The 16334-nt window shown below is 44.9% G+C and overlaps 1 protein-coding gene across 7 annotated transcripts in view; it reads right to left on the minus strand.

Moving 5' to 3' along the window:
• The window catches only part of LOC114882932, a 188063-nt gene that overhangs the window by 28385 nt on the left and 143344 nt on the right, over positions 1–16334 (minus strand). For 5 of the 7 annotated variants that reach the window (XR_003790504.2, XR_003790505.2, XM_029200136.2 and 2 more), the window contains one exon: positions 13497–14024. The gene's annotated coding sequence lies outside the window, so the exon portion shown is untranslated. Of the gene's footprint in view, positions 1–2; positions 8789–10654; positions 14025–16334 lie in introns of those variants that run through there. The other 2 variants (XR_003790506.2, XR_006829880.1) reach the window with 2 other exon arrangements.

Consider the following 16334-nt stretch of genomic DNA (forward strand, 5'->3'; position numbering starts at 1 on the left):
ATGCAAACACACTTGCATACGAGCGCGCGGGATACGGAACGACCCGCTGCAAAGCAAATTGCATTGTAACCAAGGCTGCAACAGGCGCGCCATTAATCAATGCCCGATCCACGGGGCTCGCGGAACGTTCTGCCAATTTTCAAGTTGCTGTCGCTTCACCAAAGATGGACACGCGAAGCTGCGTTGATAGCGCGCGAATAAATACGAAATTTAATGGGTTTAATTTGAGTTTAACTCTTTCGTTATTAGCCAACCCGTATCTAACAATAAGAATGAAAATCTTGAGAAAGGGGCTAAAGAGCATTTAGATTTTCTGTCGCTTTTGTACAGAAATTCTTGCGCCATTTGTTTAGTGGGTCAAAATTTCAACGAATGGCCAACAAATTTTTTTTTTTTGCCACTTCAAAATAAGTTGATAAAAAGTTTTAGTTTAGTTCCAAGGGTTGACTTTAAAGAGAGTCTCGCTCTACTTTTACTTAGTTAAGGTTGAGTTCAGTCGTCTATTGATAAATGATCATTGAGTGCTTTTCTACATTATCGTAGCGAAAGGATCAAGGATGCAATTAATATAGATTAAAGATGAAACCAGTGCGAGTTTATGTTCATTGAATGTGATTCGTGGAGAATCGCCGCGAGGATCGTAAGACGGCATTAGCCGAATTGAATTCGGGACTATCGTCGGTGCATGGCGTGCACCGAATGCACCGATGCACTCGGAGTATCGACCCATTGACTAAGAGGCTAGGGTTTCCGGTTACGGGTTCTATCTGTGCGTTCGAGCAATCGAACTCCGAGTTCTAACATGGGAATGCTATACTTAATGAGCGGTAAATTGAATCATCTTCGATTGAATTGAGGAGAATAATTTAGCGAAGATAAATTGAATAAAACAATCCAGCATACAGTAACCGAATCTATTTTCTCTTCTCTTGTATCGTTCTACTCTGTAAAGTCAAAAGAGTTGTTTTAATTAAATTAGCATAGAGACGGTGGTAGGAAAAAGAAAAGAGTTGACTATTTGATGGACAGGTTCGCGAACCCAGTTCCGTTTCCCTTTCTCCTCGGACACGGTTAATTAACCGAGCAGTTCCGTGGCCTCGGCTCGAGAAGAAGGGCCCGTCAACCTAAAATCTGATAAAACGAGCGCATCCGGTTGTCGGCTGTCAGCGAAACGAGCTCGCTCCTTCTCGCGGCGGATTTGCGAGAGGAAGCTGGCCGAAATTTCGCGCGATAAATACGTAAATTGCGTCGACGAATGAATCACGGCGCGCTAGCAGGATGCGTTCGCTCCTCGACGAATGGAAAAACGAGAATGCAGAGGGAAGTGTAGCTTCCGCTAGGAAACGAGCCAAACTGAAGATTCTACTTCGACGTATTATGTTTTTTTTTTTTTTTTTTGCACGAAAAGGAATGAATGGGAAAGAAAATCTTTAAAGTCGCCTTCGAGCGAGGATTTCCTCTTTGGACGCGACGGAGAATCCTATAAGCTCGTCCGACGATAATTGCATCGCGATTACTCGCCCCGAACCGTCGCTTCCTTTTTTGTCAAATCGCTATCTTCGTCACGTACGAGCCGGCTGAAAAGCAGCGGGAAACGTATTTCGTCACGTCTCGTCCACGATAACCGCGGAAAAAGGAACGAACGGTGGCGAGTAGTCGAGGACGAAGCGGAAGCATGGAAATTTGATAACGCGGCCCCTGCTGTGATTAAAGTCCGTCCCGGTTTATGGGAAACCTGGGATTCGATGGATTTCACCGAATGAAGATTTAACCCCCGGGCTTTTATCGACAGTCTCGTGGACGAATCTTTCGATCTGCACGGTGGATTCATTTTTTTCTTATTAATATACATTTACCACCACCGAATATTGTAAATTATTAATAAAATTATACAACAAATAAAATGTATCTACGTTTCTCATTATCCAAGCTCGATCGTAAAGGAAAGGGTTGAAAAGGAAACCTCTTCCTTACTCCTACATATCCAACTTACCCTCTCCTAAAGCTTTCTCCATTCAAAGCCTTGAGGAACCTAGGAACCCGGTGACCCGAAGTCGTGACCTCGGTCGACCTCGTTCAATCGCGTATGCCGTCATTAAATGATCCGCGCGAGTCGCAGCGAATCCTCTCGGCTTTAAGATCTCAAGCTGTTGCTAAGGGATTGATGGTGTTACCATGGCGACTGGTGAGGGCCTATTGTTGCACCCTGTCGTATCCCTCGCACCCTGCACCCCTCTTGCATGGCATATTTATTTGCATGTAATGTAGGTACCGCTCGTCTTGTTCGTCCACACGCACGTCACGGTCCGTGCTGCTAGCTGCGCTTGTGTAAGCGAGTGCGTGCGTGCTACGCGTTTATGCATCTATGCCAGTGGTACCAAACCCCTTCACGCGAACCCGGGGCAACGTCCTACCTTTAAAGACGACCGATCGACGCCCCTGGCAAACTTTCGCGAAACTTTCAGCTCGCGAAGACAACCTTTCAGAACTTCGATGGTAAATCGTTTCTACAAGTAGCCCGAATGATTTTACAAGGGGACGGTTAGAAGGGATTGACCAAGAAGAGGATGCTTGTTGACAAACGTTACCAACGAACTGGGTGAAAAGAAAGCCCCGAGCTCCGAGCTCGTTTTTTTCTTTCGCTACGGAAAATTGGAGTTTTCTCGAGTGGTCCGACGCGTATCTCATGTTTTAATGCCTGTTATTATGATAGTTGGAAAACGACGTTGTTCCGTGAGGAAACGAACTTCGAAGAATTGCTTAAGAACCTGTACACCGGGTTAATAGGTTAATCCGTGAAGTTTCGTAGCTTTTTACGTCAACTTTCGCGCGATTCTTGTAATCGAAAGAAACTCGCGAAGGAATTTCAACGGTAATAATCTGTCGCGGTTTTATAATCCAACTTGTTTCGATAAATTGCTGCACTGGTGTAAATATTGTCGAGAAAAAGTCACGAGTTTTCCGAAGGGGGTTACAGAGTTCCTGTCTGCTCCATTGGACGTTGGATCTCGAGGAGCTGGACTGGTGAAATTGAATGGAATTTCGTTAACCGAACTGCGATCCTGTTAAAAACAGTAGCAATGCATTTTCGTTCTAAAGCTTTTAGGGTATAAACGAAAAAATAGTGGTCATCTGATTATTCAGTAATTAATTCATTCAAAGGAAGGTTCGTTGAAGAAAAAAATACAGCTACTTCATTCGATTCTAAAAATGATAAAGTAACAGTAAACGAAGGGAATAGAAAAAAGGGGGTTGTTACCCTCTCCCGCGGTAATTACGCAAAATGTACGCGAGGATGCGGTAGAACACGATTCTGAAATGTTAGAAGGAGGTCTGAGGCGTCGGGACGCCGGTTTCGTGGAGGCAAACATTAACGAGAGAACGCGAACGTAAATAGGGGAAAGCGCGAGCGAGCTAGTGTACGCACGCACGAAACACGCGCATAGGATCGTCCTCCCTTGTCTCTTGATGGCGTCGCGGCGTCATTATCCTCCTTCCACTCGCCAGCCGAAGGACGACGACGTGGTTTTAATTACACGGGATGAAAGTGCGCATGCTGACGTCCTTCCTTTGCTCTCCAGCTCGCCTTTTAAATGGAGCAACGAGTGACACACATGTGTCTCTCCCTGCTAAGCGCTTCTCATCGTTGAGGAAAAAACGGGTCGATGATAGAGGCAAAGAAATATGCAATGTGTGTTAAGGATGCGTAAATATTGGCTGGCTTGTTTAACGCGTTAATTGACGCAATAAAAATAGCTAAATCTAACGAGACTTATTTTCACCCATTGTATTCAAATTGTTGATTTAATTGATTAAAATTAATTGATTGAAATAATTCGCTTTTTCATCCCTATTATTACTCTTCCTTGCTATTAATCAATAGATTTTTCATTTTTCTTTATTCTCCTACTATATGTATAATTATTGAATTAAACTAAATTCTAATTCTAAATTGATTTACCATCTTATTCCACTCAAAAAACTCGCTGGAATAAACAAGAAATCCTGTGGAAAATCGTTACTCATGCATATGGTCTCCCTTCAGAAGGAAACGAATTATTTCAAACGACAGGAGTGATTACCAGGCCACATATTCCCTGTACGAACAACAGACACGTATCCTTCCAGACGCTGCTGCGTCGTTGCGAGAACACGAGCGACGCGACGCGACGCCTCGTTCGATGATTACCCCAAGTTATTATCTAGATGCTGGACGCTTTTGTGCTTCACGGAGGACGCAACAACGCCGTCATCGGTTTCCTGCCGATTCGTATTACAAGCTCATTGTACGTTCTACCGAGGACACCGCCGCCAGAAGGACGCTGGAAGGAACCTCCTCGAGGATCGTCATTTCCGGAGCGCCGTTGCTTCGCTCCGCTTTGTCCCCGTGATTATTCCTTGCATCGGTTCGTAGAAAGAACGAACCGTCGTCGGACGGTCGCATAATGGGGATGATGCACTCATTACCGCGACGTCGAGCAAGATTTTGCTTTCGAAGCGTTTCGAGCTGATACGAGGGTAGGAAATCACAGTCTCGAGAACGAATTTGCTTGAAAATAATTTACTTCCTTTAGAAGCTATGGCTTGTTGCTCGTCTTGGTTCGACTACAGCTTCGAGGAACGGATAGCTTTCAATTTTCGAGGATGAAAGGAGTGGTTTTATCGAAATGATGGAAGAAAAGCTTTTCCTGGAAAGTGACCTAGTTTCTTATTTGAAAGATTTTCAGAGATAGAAAATTCCATCTTCACAATTTCTGTGTTTTTTTAATAATTAACTATCGAAGAATAAAAACAAATGAAATAAATTGCTTCTTCCTTTCCAAAATGATTCGCAAAGATTTTTGAATGTTCTTTCAGAAATACACGTTTATATCTCTTCTATTTGTTCATCCGGGTTGAAATTTTTGTTCTTAAAGCGATACGGCACACGGTCCGTGGAATTTTCATAATCTCTTTTGATACCGCGTTAATTATTCCTCGCGAAGGCTAAACAGAACGAGCCAGTCAAAAAGCTGTTTCGGCACGGCAACAAGGCCCTTTGTACCCCAAGAGAAAAAAAGCCGCTTACACCCCCTTAAACAGGATCGTTTCGCGTACGCGTTGCACGTAAACGACCAAACCCTCCGCCTTCCCAATGAAATTCTAACGAGCTTTTGAATAAACAATAAAACGAAAGAATGGCTGGCAAGAATTTCCTCTCGGTTGCTGTCGCGAGACGAACCTTTAGACAAGCTAAAAGAGCCGTGGCTTTACGAGACACCCTCTCGACTCCTGGAAACGATCTAGCTCCGTCAAAGCGATTTTCTTAAGCGCAAAGTGAGACCCGTTTACGCGTAACTCCGTTAAACTTAACAGCCGTCGGTGAGCGCGAAAAGCAAGCCGCTTACTTATGAATATTACACCCGCGATACAACCCTTTCGACTTGCCATGCCTCGCGAGCGGTTCCAACCGTGACCGACCGTGATGAGCTGGCAAAGAGCACGGAAATTACCTAAATACACTGGCTGTCGCGATCTGGTAATATGTAATCTCAAAGGGTGAACATTCTTTGAGGGGATTGCGGATGGCGTGTCTTAAGAAATTCTTGCATTTCTTGAATTATTCGGAGCTTATCTTCTTTTTCTTTTTTTATGAGAATAGTTGAGAATTTCTAAATTTTCAAAACTATTCTTCGTAAAATTTTCTTGCAAAATTATTTCTTCATCGCACGCGATGATACAATTTCTCGGACAATGAAACTAGTATAACACACGAGTGCAAACGTCGCGTACCGTTAAACGTATTAAACGAGTTTTTCACGAAAGCCGAGTACCGGTAGATTTCCATGGGAAAAAGGGAGAAAAGCAGAGGAAATCCTGTCGAGAATTCGCCGGGCGCAAGAGTGTTCGTAGTTCCGCGAGATTTAGCGATAGAACGTGACAAAGCGGGAACCGTTGAACACCGTACGGGGGTGGGGTAGGCGCGGAGGGTATAAAAGCATAGCTGGAAAAGAGGAAAAGAGATCCGGACTCGGTCGACTCGAGGGTCGTAACTTTTTCGCCAGGATTATAAAATTAACGTCGAGCGTCGTCCATCCCTCCCCCCTGTGTTTCCCTGCTGTATTCCGACGACCTCCCCGGAGGGCCGCAATAATCGTGAACGTCAAATTTAACGTTTGCGCTCGGTCGATGCAATCCATTAGATATTGCTCGTAAAGAGGCCCCGTATCTCGGACGCGCATGCACGCGTGTATGTACACTGTGGCCGAGCGTGAATGAATTTTTTTTGTTTCCAAAAGACGCTTTCTAACCGACCATCCCCGACCTTAAACGAATGATCGAGATAGGAATACACAAAACTTTTCATTATTTTTACGACAGTTTCCTTTGTTAATATTTCATAGATATTTCATGATACTTTTTGCCATCTTTCAGGTATAAAATTTCACAAAAATTTCTCTCTTTTCTTTTGCAAAAATACTACTCTCAATTGCAGTTTCATGTTACTCTACCGTTCGAATTAATCGAAAACCTATTGATCGTATATCTCGAGTGTCCTGCTTGGGATTTGTCGGACGTATTTCGTTTGGCGTCCGCTTTCAATGGCTCTGATTCTGGTTTGGTTCGATTGCGAAACGGAGAGCTTTGAGCTTCGTGTTGGATCTTCGAGTCAATCGCGTATGAAGATAGTTTGGCAAATAATAAAATTATTGAATATTCGAAATTCTGAGTATTGAAATCATCTATCATAAAATCGTAAAAATTTGTGCCACAAAAATTTGTACGAGAAAAGAGATAGAAGCTTTATAAACAACAGTGACGATAAAGCGAACGATCGTTAACGAGGAAACGAAAGACAGGCAACTGAACGTCGCGTCGGTTAAAAAAGCAAAAGCTGAATTGTTGCCGTCGGTATCGAAGGATCGTTTGAACGTACGGGGCTAGCCGGCAGTTAACCACGTCAAAATCGTTGCTTGACTATCGCCTACGCCTTTCGAAGTGGCTGTAACCGTGGCAATCGATGCCTGGCTCGAGCGTGATTCTCTCGGAACAATTTCGTTTCGGGGCCAGGATCGTTTGCCGGTTACGCGAATACGTGCACCAGGCATATTCGACGCTTGATATCACGTTCGATATCTTAACGATACATCTGCCTCGATATCGTGATCCGACTAGTAGCAATCCACGCGGATGTGTATCGCGCAAACAGCCGCGGCTGCGAACCATGGTCAAACACGGATCACGATAATACGGGAGTACTAAACACCGGCTGTATCGTTGCATTATTGCTCGTACGTACACGCGTGAACACGCGCGGATCTGCCTACCAGAGGAACGACAGAACGGGGGTGAAACTACCCCCTTTGCCGATTTTGTTTCAGCCGATTAAAAAGGCAAACGGAACCATGGATGATTATAATCATCTTCGATTTAGCGAGAAAATTTTAGACTACAAAGAATTTTAGAATACAAAAAAAATTTTAGCTCGATAATTAGAAACAATAATACTTGGGCTAATTTCGGAATTGTTGAAAATTTCCACTAAAATGAAATAATATAAAGTAATAAGTGAAAGAAGGTGCGACAACAGTGGAGCAGGTGACCCATTGCGGTAACCGTAAGTGAATTTCCACGACACTCGACTTCGTACGCCGGTGGTTTTCGGCCTGGGTTACATGTAAACGCCACAACCTCGCGCCACGAGAAACACCATAGGCACCGTGACCACATCCACAACGATATGCCAGGTTGGATGTCATAACGTTGTTAACACCCGTGATCGCTTTCAATCCGCGTAGTTCATCATCCCGTATCGGTCGGAATAGTAGAGGGAAATGCGCGTAGGTGAAATTCGTGTAACATTCAGAGAGAGAATCATCGAGGGATCATCGTAACCTGACGGATATGGAGCGATGGTTTGAAGGACCGGCCAGATGGGCATAAATCTGGGATTTTCCGGACGTTTTAATTTCGATCGGGCGTGTAGCGGTTGTATTTTCTAGATTCGCAAGCAGCTAATCCTTCTTCAACGTTTCGAACGATCAATTTGAAGCTCGCCATTGGAAAATGGGACTGGGATTCCGCGTTTTTTCCCCCGCCTGGGGAAAAAATGCAAGTGAAACAGGTGTATCGTTTCTTTTTTCCTTTGATTCGATGTTTTGTTTGATTTTATGTATCAGTTTTGAAAAGAAAATTATTAGTTGAAAATCGATGGATTGAAATATTGGTAATCGCTTAAAAAATTCATAAAACTATCGCAACGAGGTCGCCTTCTCGCGTGTGTTAATTTAATTTTCCATGAATCGCTAGTGATCGGCGTCCGTTTCCCAATTAAAATAAGACCCGGTCGATTTTCATGTAAATTCGCGAAATCCATGACGCGTGGGGACGTTATCCAGGGCCGTTCAATAAATCGAGGAGTCGCAATCACCGTGGCTTTCAGGGCGGTCCCGATCCCTCGTCAAGGGGTGCGCGGACGCTTGTTGTCCATGGAGATGACGATGATGACGACGACTACGATGATTATCATCATTGTGGCCCCGAGCCCGATATCTCGCCGCAGCCACGATGATATACCCCATTTTGGGGCTGCTCTACTCTCTCTCTCACTCTCATGCTGTCTCTTTTCTTTTCATTATATCATAATGAAGCGGCTCGGAGTAAAAGCAATTACCTGCATAAACCGACGTAGTCATTACGCGTTATTTGTCGGTCGCATCGACGTTCGATCATTATTACGGGATCCATTGGAATTAGATGAATAACGGCTATGACACTGCTAATGGTGAACGAGTTGGACCTCGGGGTCCTATGAAAATATGGAAATATATCGTCATTTAGTTGGTTTAATAATTAAAATCTATAATTCAATAAATTTCTATCGTCTCTATTATTTACCGATCTACAAATTCTAAACACAAGTTTACCCCTTCGAAAACACCACCGTAACAAAGCAAATAAAAAAAAAATGGTTCCAGCGAGATTCAAACGACAAACGAAGGAGAAACTACAGGGATGGGATTGAGAGCGCGGGGTCAAATCCGGTCGGAATCTCGCCCGGCGGTGGTCCGTTGGAAAAACAGCCGTTCCCGGTGGTAATAGCTTTAGCGGGAATTTTTGAAAAACAGCGGAAAGCCCGGCGTAATACGGCGTGAAAGGTCTGTAAAGCGAAATGGTGGCTGGGCGTCGTTTGAAAGCGAGCAACGCGTCGACGTGCGCCTGGCCGGAAAAGCAGGGAAATTTCGACCGTGGAAAATCCGTTGGCTCCGATGAGGTGGTAGAAGGGGCGGCGTTGGTGATGGTTAAAGGGTGGCTTTCACAGGGAAGGCCACTCCAGCGATGGTGCTCAACACCGGACCGGTTTATGGGCATTGCGCTTTCGCCCATAGCGCAATCAAAGCGAGAATCGAATGGCGAGCGGAGCGGGCGAGCAATTTCACAGGGCATGAAACACTGACTTCATTATCCGGTTGTTAATCCTACGCCATGGCTGGATCTCGCGGCTGGTGTCCCTTTCTCGCTCGCGATGCCAGTTTCCGCGAGCTCGCGACCATAAACCCGAAAGTCGAGCGGAGGGGCTGAATTTCGCGGCATTTCGAGAAACTATACTGCACTAGGCACCGATAAAACGACGATGCATCGATGGAATATTTCTTTCGTTACGTTATGTTTCGAATCTTTCAGGAACGCGTAGAATTTACTCGACAAAAGAATTTTCCTCGACAGTGGTCTGATTGTGAGTTGGTTGACCCCTGGCAGTGACTACTTTCAGCCCCATTATTTATTCATTACGATCAACGTCTCGACGACGATTTGGGGTTCGAAGCTTTCTTAAAAAATTCATGGATAAGACAGACGATTACTTCGGACTTATCACGAACCTTTGGACGTTCGATGACATTCCAGTGATATAATTTGTCTCTATAGTATTCTGAAAATCTTCAAATTGAAGCTACTACACTTTGTATAAATAGGAACGTTGAGAATAAACGGAAGGTACAACAGTAAAATAAGGTACACACGTAAGAAACTCGTACCGCTCGAGGGGTGAACAATCTCTGCGTCTTCCGGCCAGCGATTTCGAATAACGAAAACACTTCACGAGGGTAGCCATTGATCGAGAGCAAAACGGTACACGACTAAGCCACAAGGCGAACGCAGTGGGATCAGGAAATAAGGAACGTGTTTACAGGCTCGCAACCGCAACGCATCAAAGGGGTTGCACGTGTATTTCCATAGCTCGAACACTTATCGATACATGTAGCTGTATATCCAAGCCTGTGCAAGGAACTAAAGGGGAATAGGGCGAGTTGAAATCATTTCCATGAAGAAGAAAGAAAAATTGCGATTAATGACGTGGTTTTATGCTAATGACTTTCTGGAATATCGTTCAAAAGTATCAAAAATCCAGTATATCAATTGCTTGGAATAAAATAAAATTATTTTTTGTTACCTCACTGATTAACTAAGAAAATAAAATTATTTATCCGATGACCTGATATTAAAAACGATCCAAAGTAAGAGAATAAATTTCCGGTGTCATTATCCATTTTACCAACCCTGGAACACGTCATTCGATATCCATAATGATGTTTGAAGCAAAGGAAGCAGACTCGAGCGATGGATTGTTAGGGAACTACCGTGTCCCGACCTGGTTAGAAGAATCCGTCTGTATAGGAAGTAATAAGCGAGTTGAATGGTGGTGTACTCATAATGTACGGTGATCTCCTCTCCTTCGCCTCTCTGATCTCTCTTTCTCTCGCTCTCCATACACTTTTCCCTTCCAGCTTTTCCATCCCTCGTGGATTCCATCCGTCTCTTTCCGATTCTCAGTCAGTGCACCCTTTACTCGGCATGCATTTCCCTCCCCCCTAACCTCTTTGGCCACACGGCACGGTGCACCCTTCCCACTCTCCCATATAAGACTGCACTTAACGCATTCATTGCGCCGCCCTCCTTTGACCGGATCAATGCACTCGAATGCGCTCGGCACGCAGTATCGTTGACGCGTTGCGAAATCTCGATTCCGCCCGATACGATTTCAACCGATAACGCGTAGCGACGCGGAATTTCAGCCGCTCGCGACCCTCGCCGTCGCGATCGGTTGCGATTAATCTCGTTGAACCGGGAATGCCGAGGATCAAAAAGCCGCCTCGATGTCGAAGATAATTGACAGAAAATATAGAAATATAGAAATTCCTTCGAATATTCCTTCCGAGTAGAAATAACGTAAAATGACGTAAGAATATTAAAAAAGGAAATCTCAGATTGAGTAAAGATTTAGCATTGAAACAGAGAAGAAAAGCTTTCAGAAACTTTTCCCATGAAGAACGTCAACGCCGCTCGACGGACCGTAAAGAAGAAACGTTCCACCGGTCAACCCCTGAATAATTAACCGTCTAGCATCTCCGTCCGCGTCCAACGACGTCGATAAGCCTGTCAAAGGATGACGAGGATTCAAGAGGCCGTGGACATGAATCGTACAATTTACATAGGCTAGTCCTGTCAGAAGTACGATGCAAATAAACTGCCCCTCTGAAAGGCGTAAGACTCGCGATCACGCGAGATGCTGAAGAGAGACGAGAAACGGGGTAGAAACGAAAGAATTCAGCCGCAACAAGAATCTTCTTGACTCCTGCCCGTTTATCCTCCTCTACTCGTTTTTAGTCAAGGTTCCACCTTCTGTTCGTCGACGACACCGGTGCTCGTAATGCGACACTACCACCATTACCGACCGCCATTACCACCGTTCCATTTTGTTCTGCCCCTAACCCACCCCATGTAAAAATCCCTCTCTTCGGGATTGCATCGTGCATTCCCTCGAGCTGCGCTCCGCGTTCTGTACCACGAGGTTCAGAGTCCGTGTAAGGACCTCCGTATGTGTTTCACCAGGTCAGGTCAACGTCCTGTCCCTGACAGCAAAAAGGGACCGAGGAAGCTATGAAAGGGATGACGGGAGGGAGGTTGCGGAAAGAGGTGGCGTTGAAGCCGGGGATCGAAAAGGGAGAGAATAGAGAAGAAGAAGGAGGAGGAGGAGGAGGTGATGGTGGTGGAAGAGGAAAGGAGGTTCAATCCTCCTGATACGCTGCACCCCTCTCCCTTCAATGAATGCACTTCTTCCTCTGCGACGCCGCGCCTCGGTAAAGGGTGCACTCCTGGACTGAAGCCCTGTGTACCGTTCCGTAAGGGTTGCGATTGCATTTCGCCAGCCCATGGTCGACATCTCTCTACCAGGAAACTACGGATGCCTTCTCAGGGCCGTGATTAGAAGAGAATTTTAATTACGTTTTCTTACAAATTACAGATTGGAAAATTGAGAGAGGATTTTCGATTCTAAAAATCACCTACAAATGACTCTGTCCAATGAAAATATTTATCCCCTTAAAGTACTTTGTATTCGAACAGACTTTTATAATCTTCAGCTATTAAGAACAATTGTAATTGTTCAGAGCGAAGAAGAAAAGATCCTAACGTAACGAATGAATCCAAAGAAGAAGCTGAATGGTGCAAGAGCCTAGGAACGAGGAATACGATCCTGGCAGCGATCGTTAGAACAGAAAAGCTGGTGAACGAGGGAAATGAAAGCGAGTGCCGATCTGCGAATTGATTCGAACAAAGATTCCCGCGTAGCATACTCTGCCCCGCGCTGACGCGTTCACAACACCATCAAAGAGCCTTTCACAGGAATTTTCACCTTTGGATTCGCGCGGGGCGATAAGTTTCCGCGCGCGAACGAGCATCCATTTGTCACGCGGAAAAGGCGTCACTACGAGGAACTCTAGTGCTCATGCTCATTTTTTTTTTTTAATGACGTAGACTACCGCTAATGGGCAGGGATCATTGGTCACAAAGGAGAATATTAAATCACACCCCCATAGGGTAGCGGAATTATTTAGCTGGAAAATTCATTCTCAACGAGTTGACGTTTTCATCGACGTTTCCACGTTGACTTCTGAACTGTTATAGCGAATATGATTGTTGAGTGTAAATGAGTGGAAAAGTAACAAATAGAATGATTAATATTCTCCATAAACCTTAAAATAATTCATCCCCAATAATTTCATTTCATCTTATCAAACTTTTCATTTCTCTCATTCATTATACTCGCCTACCCTTTCATTAAAAACATTCGCCAAATTCATCCATATTCCCGTCCACCCATCAATCCCTTTAATCATCCATAGACCATGGCATTGCAATCGTTGATCCGCGTTCAGAAAGCAGATACAGCATCAATCATCGCATGACCAGTTGCAGCAATAAATCGCATTGTCGTCGAATCAATTTGTCCGAATCGTTCGAACCCTATTCGTTTGTTGCGTCGAATCGCAGGAACCACCGTCTCGACACTACTCGTTCCATCGATCGCTTAACGGTTCAATTACCACGAATTTTACGCGAAACGCAGCGAATCGAAAGCGCGAAGCTTTCACAAAGGCGAAAGGATTCGCGTGTCGCTCGCGATCTTTATTATCGAGTCGATCGGTCGCGAGTTTCAAAGCTCGAATATCACTTACCATCAAGGGTATATTGCATTCCATTGCCGGTCGATTTTTCATGCAGTAACCGGACAGAGCCGGGGGATATTCCGTTTTCCGCTCGGAGACGCTCGATATCCGCGCTGAAAGCTGGAAAATCGGGTACGAGTTGCAGCGCAGAGTCAATCCGTGAATTGATTCGCGACGCTTCCTAGGAAGGCTGCCGTGCCTATTCACGAGATTGCTCCGAGTCCTCTTCGTTCCCTCCGCCGCCGCGTGTACCTCCTTTCTTCGACGCTTTTCACGAGAAACGTCGCGTCGTCCCGTAGCGATAAATTTCCTCGCGAGGATGCGCTTTTGTGCGAGCCAACTCGCGTACGCTCGGCAGATCGGCTCGACGACGAGCCGACAGCTTCGTTGTCGGGGATTGGAATCGCGTGAAAAATTGCCGAAGGGTGAGGGTGAACCGTTCGACGATCAGACCGTCGCAAGGTGTTTTCGATCCCGTGCGGAATGAAGCGTAAGGCGATGCGAATATCGATGAAACTGATTTCATTCTGGATCAATCTGAAACAGAATATTGTTTCGTTGAAGTAAAAAGGATATAAATTGGGGGCATACAAATATAGGTCAATTAATTCAAAATATCAAATATTAAATATTAATATTTTCACCCTCGTATCCTTCTATCCCTTTCAACTTTTCCATTGATTACATACTTTTTAATTACATGATTACATTAATTGATAAACGCCGCTCTACATCGTCCCAAAACCACCCCCTCTCAATTTGACCCCATGCGAGTCCAATTAACTTCCACTTTCCCACCCCCTGGTTCAATACCGACACCTTGAACCCCATTTATCAACGGTACACGGGTTCCTTTCGAACTGTACCCACTCGAAACGTCCCTCTCGACGCGTTATCCCCGAAATCTCATGCAAATGACCGAAATCTGACCATCTGCAACAACAGAGCACGCTCGAGAGAGCGATTAGAAAAGATTCGAGGCAACGGTTAAATGGTTGCTGCTGGTTTCGCGTTAAAACCCTGCCAACCGAAAGCCTTCCATTCACCGCCACCCTATTCGACTTCTTTTTATCCAACCTCGCTTTTCACCGGCTCTTGGAAAGCGTCGTTATACTATAAGTTTCGAGGAACCTCGTCGCTCGGATTCAGCCGATTTGTCAGGTGAAAAGGATACGGGAGGAGGGCCGCGACGGGGGTGGTTCGTTTCGAGAACGATTCCAGTAATGACGTTCCTGATCTGTCGTTCCGCGAATAACTCGATCTTCTACGAGGAATCGTCGACGCGAGGGATTCTTCCAGCGACGACGCGAATCTCTCAATGCGAACTGCGTTAGGAAATTCGTTTATAAACGAAGCTGGAGAGAACTACCGGGGAAACGCGTCGAGTCGCTAAGATTTCGCGGTACCTGCTGCGAGTTTAATGATTTTACGCTCCGATGATCGCTTAGCTGTCGAAGTGATTTCGCGTTTGAATGCTGAAATACGAATGCGAAGATTCGAAAGTACAGAAAGTCGAGTTTGAAACCTGAGCTTCTCTTAAAAGAAGTATCCTCATATTTTCCTGATAAATTAAGATCAATCTTTACTGTTATAATAATCATACAACACCACAACCCAATTAATATAATGTAAATTGCTATCGATTCAAAGCCCATTCCGATCCACTTGAAATAACCAAGTTTCATCGACAGAATCGCAAACTCCCTCGTGTATTCAACGGTATACGAAATGGAAATGCGAATGTCATGTAGTTACAACGCATCGTGCAGATTTAGCAGGATTCAAAGTTCATGCAATTAAACTTCTACCAAAATGACACGATAGCAGGAGCATAGGAAGCGAACGACTCGCGTTCACAAGTATCTGTCGGCGAAACTAAAACGTTCTCAGACTCCTAATGGAACAATGATACCGTCAGGATCATTTTCCAAAAGGAAACACCTACAATTTACACCTGAGGGTTCGTGCAGTTTTAACGGCGGCAAAGTCGGTGTCGCGTTTCATCCGTCGAAATTGTCTGCGTCGCTCAGCCTGTTCGCCGACAGGTTCACGGCATCGTTATCGCTAGTAGCAGGTTACTATCTTAATTAGACTGTTAACAGGCGAGGGGTCGTCTGCCGAGCGAGATCGCGTTTCCGCGAAGCCAATCTCGGGTGCACGGTTTCTAGTGAATCAACCGAGGTTCGCCTCTGCGGTTTCAATTTCCATGCGATCGCCTCACCTCGTCTACTCTACTCTCGCTTCGTCTTTGATACGAAGGATGAACACGCGTTCCTCGCTACTTGGCTCGAATCGATGACCCGGGGCTACCGGTTCCGACGGCTTCAATTATCGAGCACCATGAGAAATCGGGTAAACTCTAGTGATTCAATGTAACGAGCGGAAACATTGCTTGGAAGATGAAGAAATGTGCCATAAGAATAATAAAATATCCATGAAATATTTTCACAAAATGATTCAAATAATTTCGTTTACTTCAAAAGGAATTGCTGGAGCTTGATACGAATTTAAACTGTTCTATATAGAAACGAAGGAAACGACGAGATGAAATTCCGGTATCGAAAATTTTCCGGATACCAAGCTCGATTCGCTTCCCTAATTTCAAATTGGACACACGAACTGATGACATTTGCATTTCCATCAGGAATTCGGAATCCGGTTTCGTTGCATCGCTGCCTCTCGCGGAGTACCGGCGGTCACTGATTAAATTGGAAAGTCGGGAAAATCAGTGCGTCACGTCTGGTCCGTTGAAATTAAGGGGAATTGAACGTGAAGTGTATCGGAAACGTGTTCCACCACCGTTAAGTACATTTAAAGTGAACGAGAAGATAACTAAAGTGAAAATAA

The sequence above is a fragment of the Osmia bicornis genome, chromosome 1 (genome assembly GCF_907164935.1).
Source record: "Osmia bicornis bicornis chromosome 1, iOsmBic2.1, whole genome shotgun sequence".
Taxonomy (NCBI): Eukaryota; Metazoa; Arthropoda; class Insecta; order Hymenoptera; family Megachilidae; genus Osmia; species Osmia bicornis.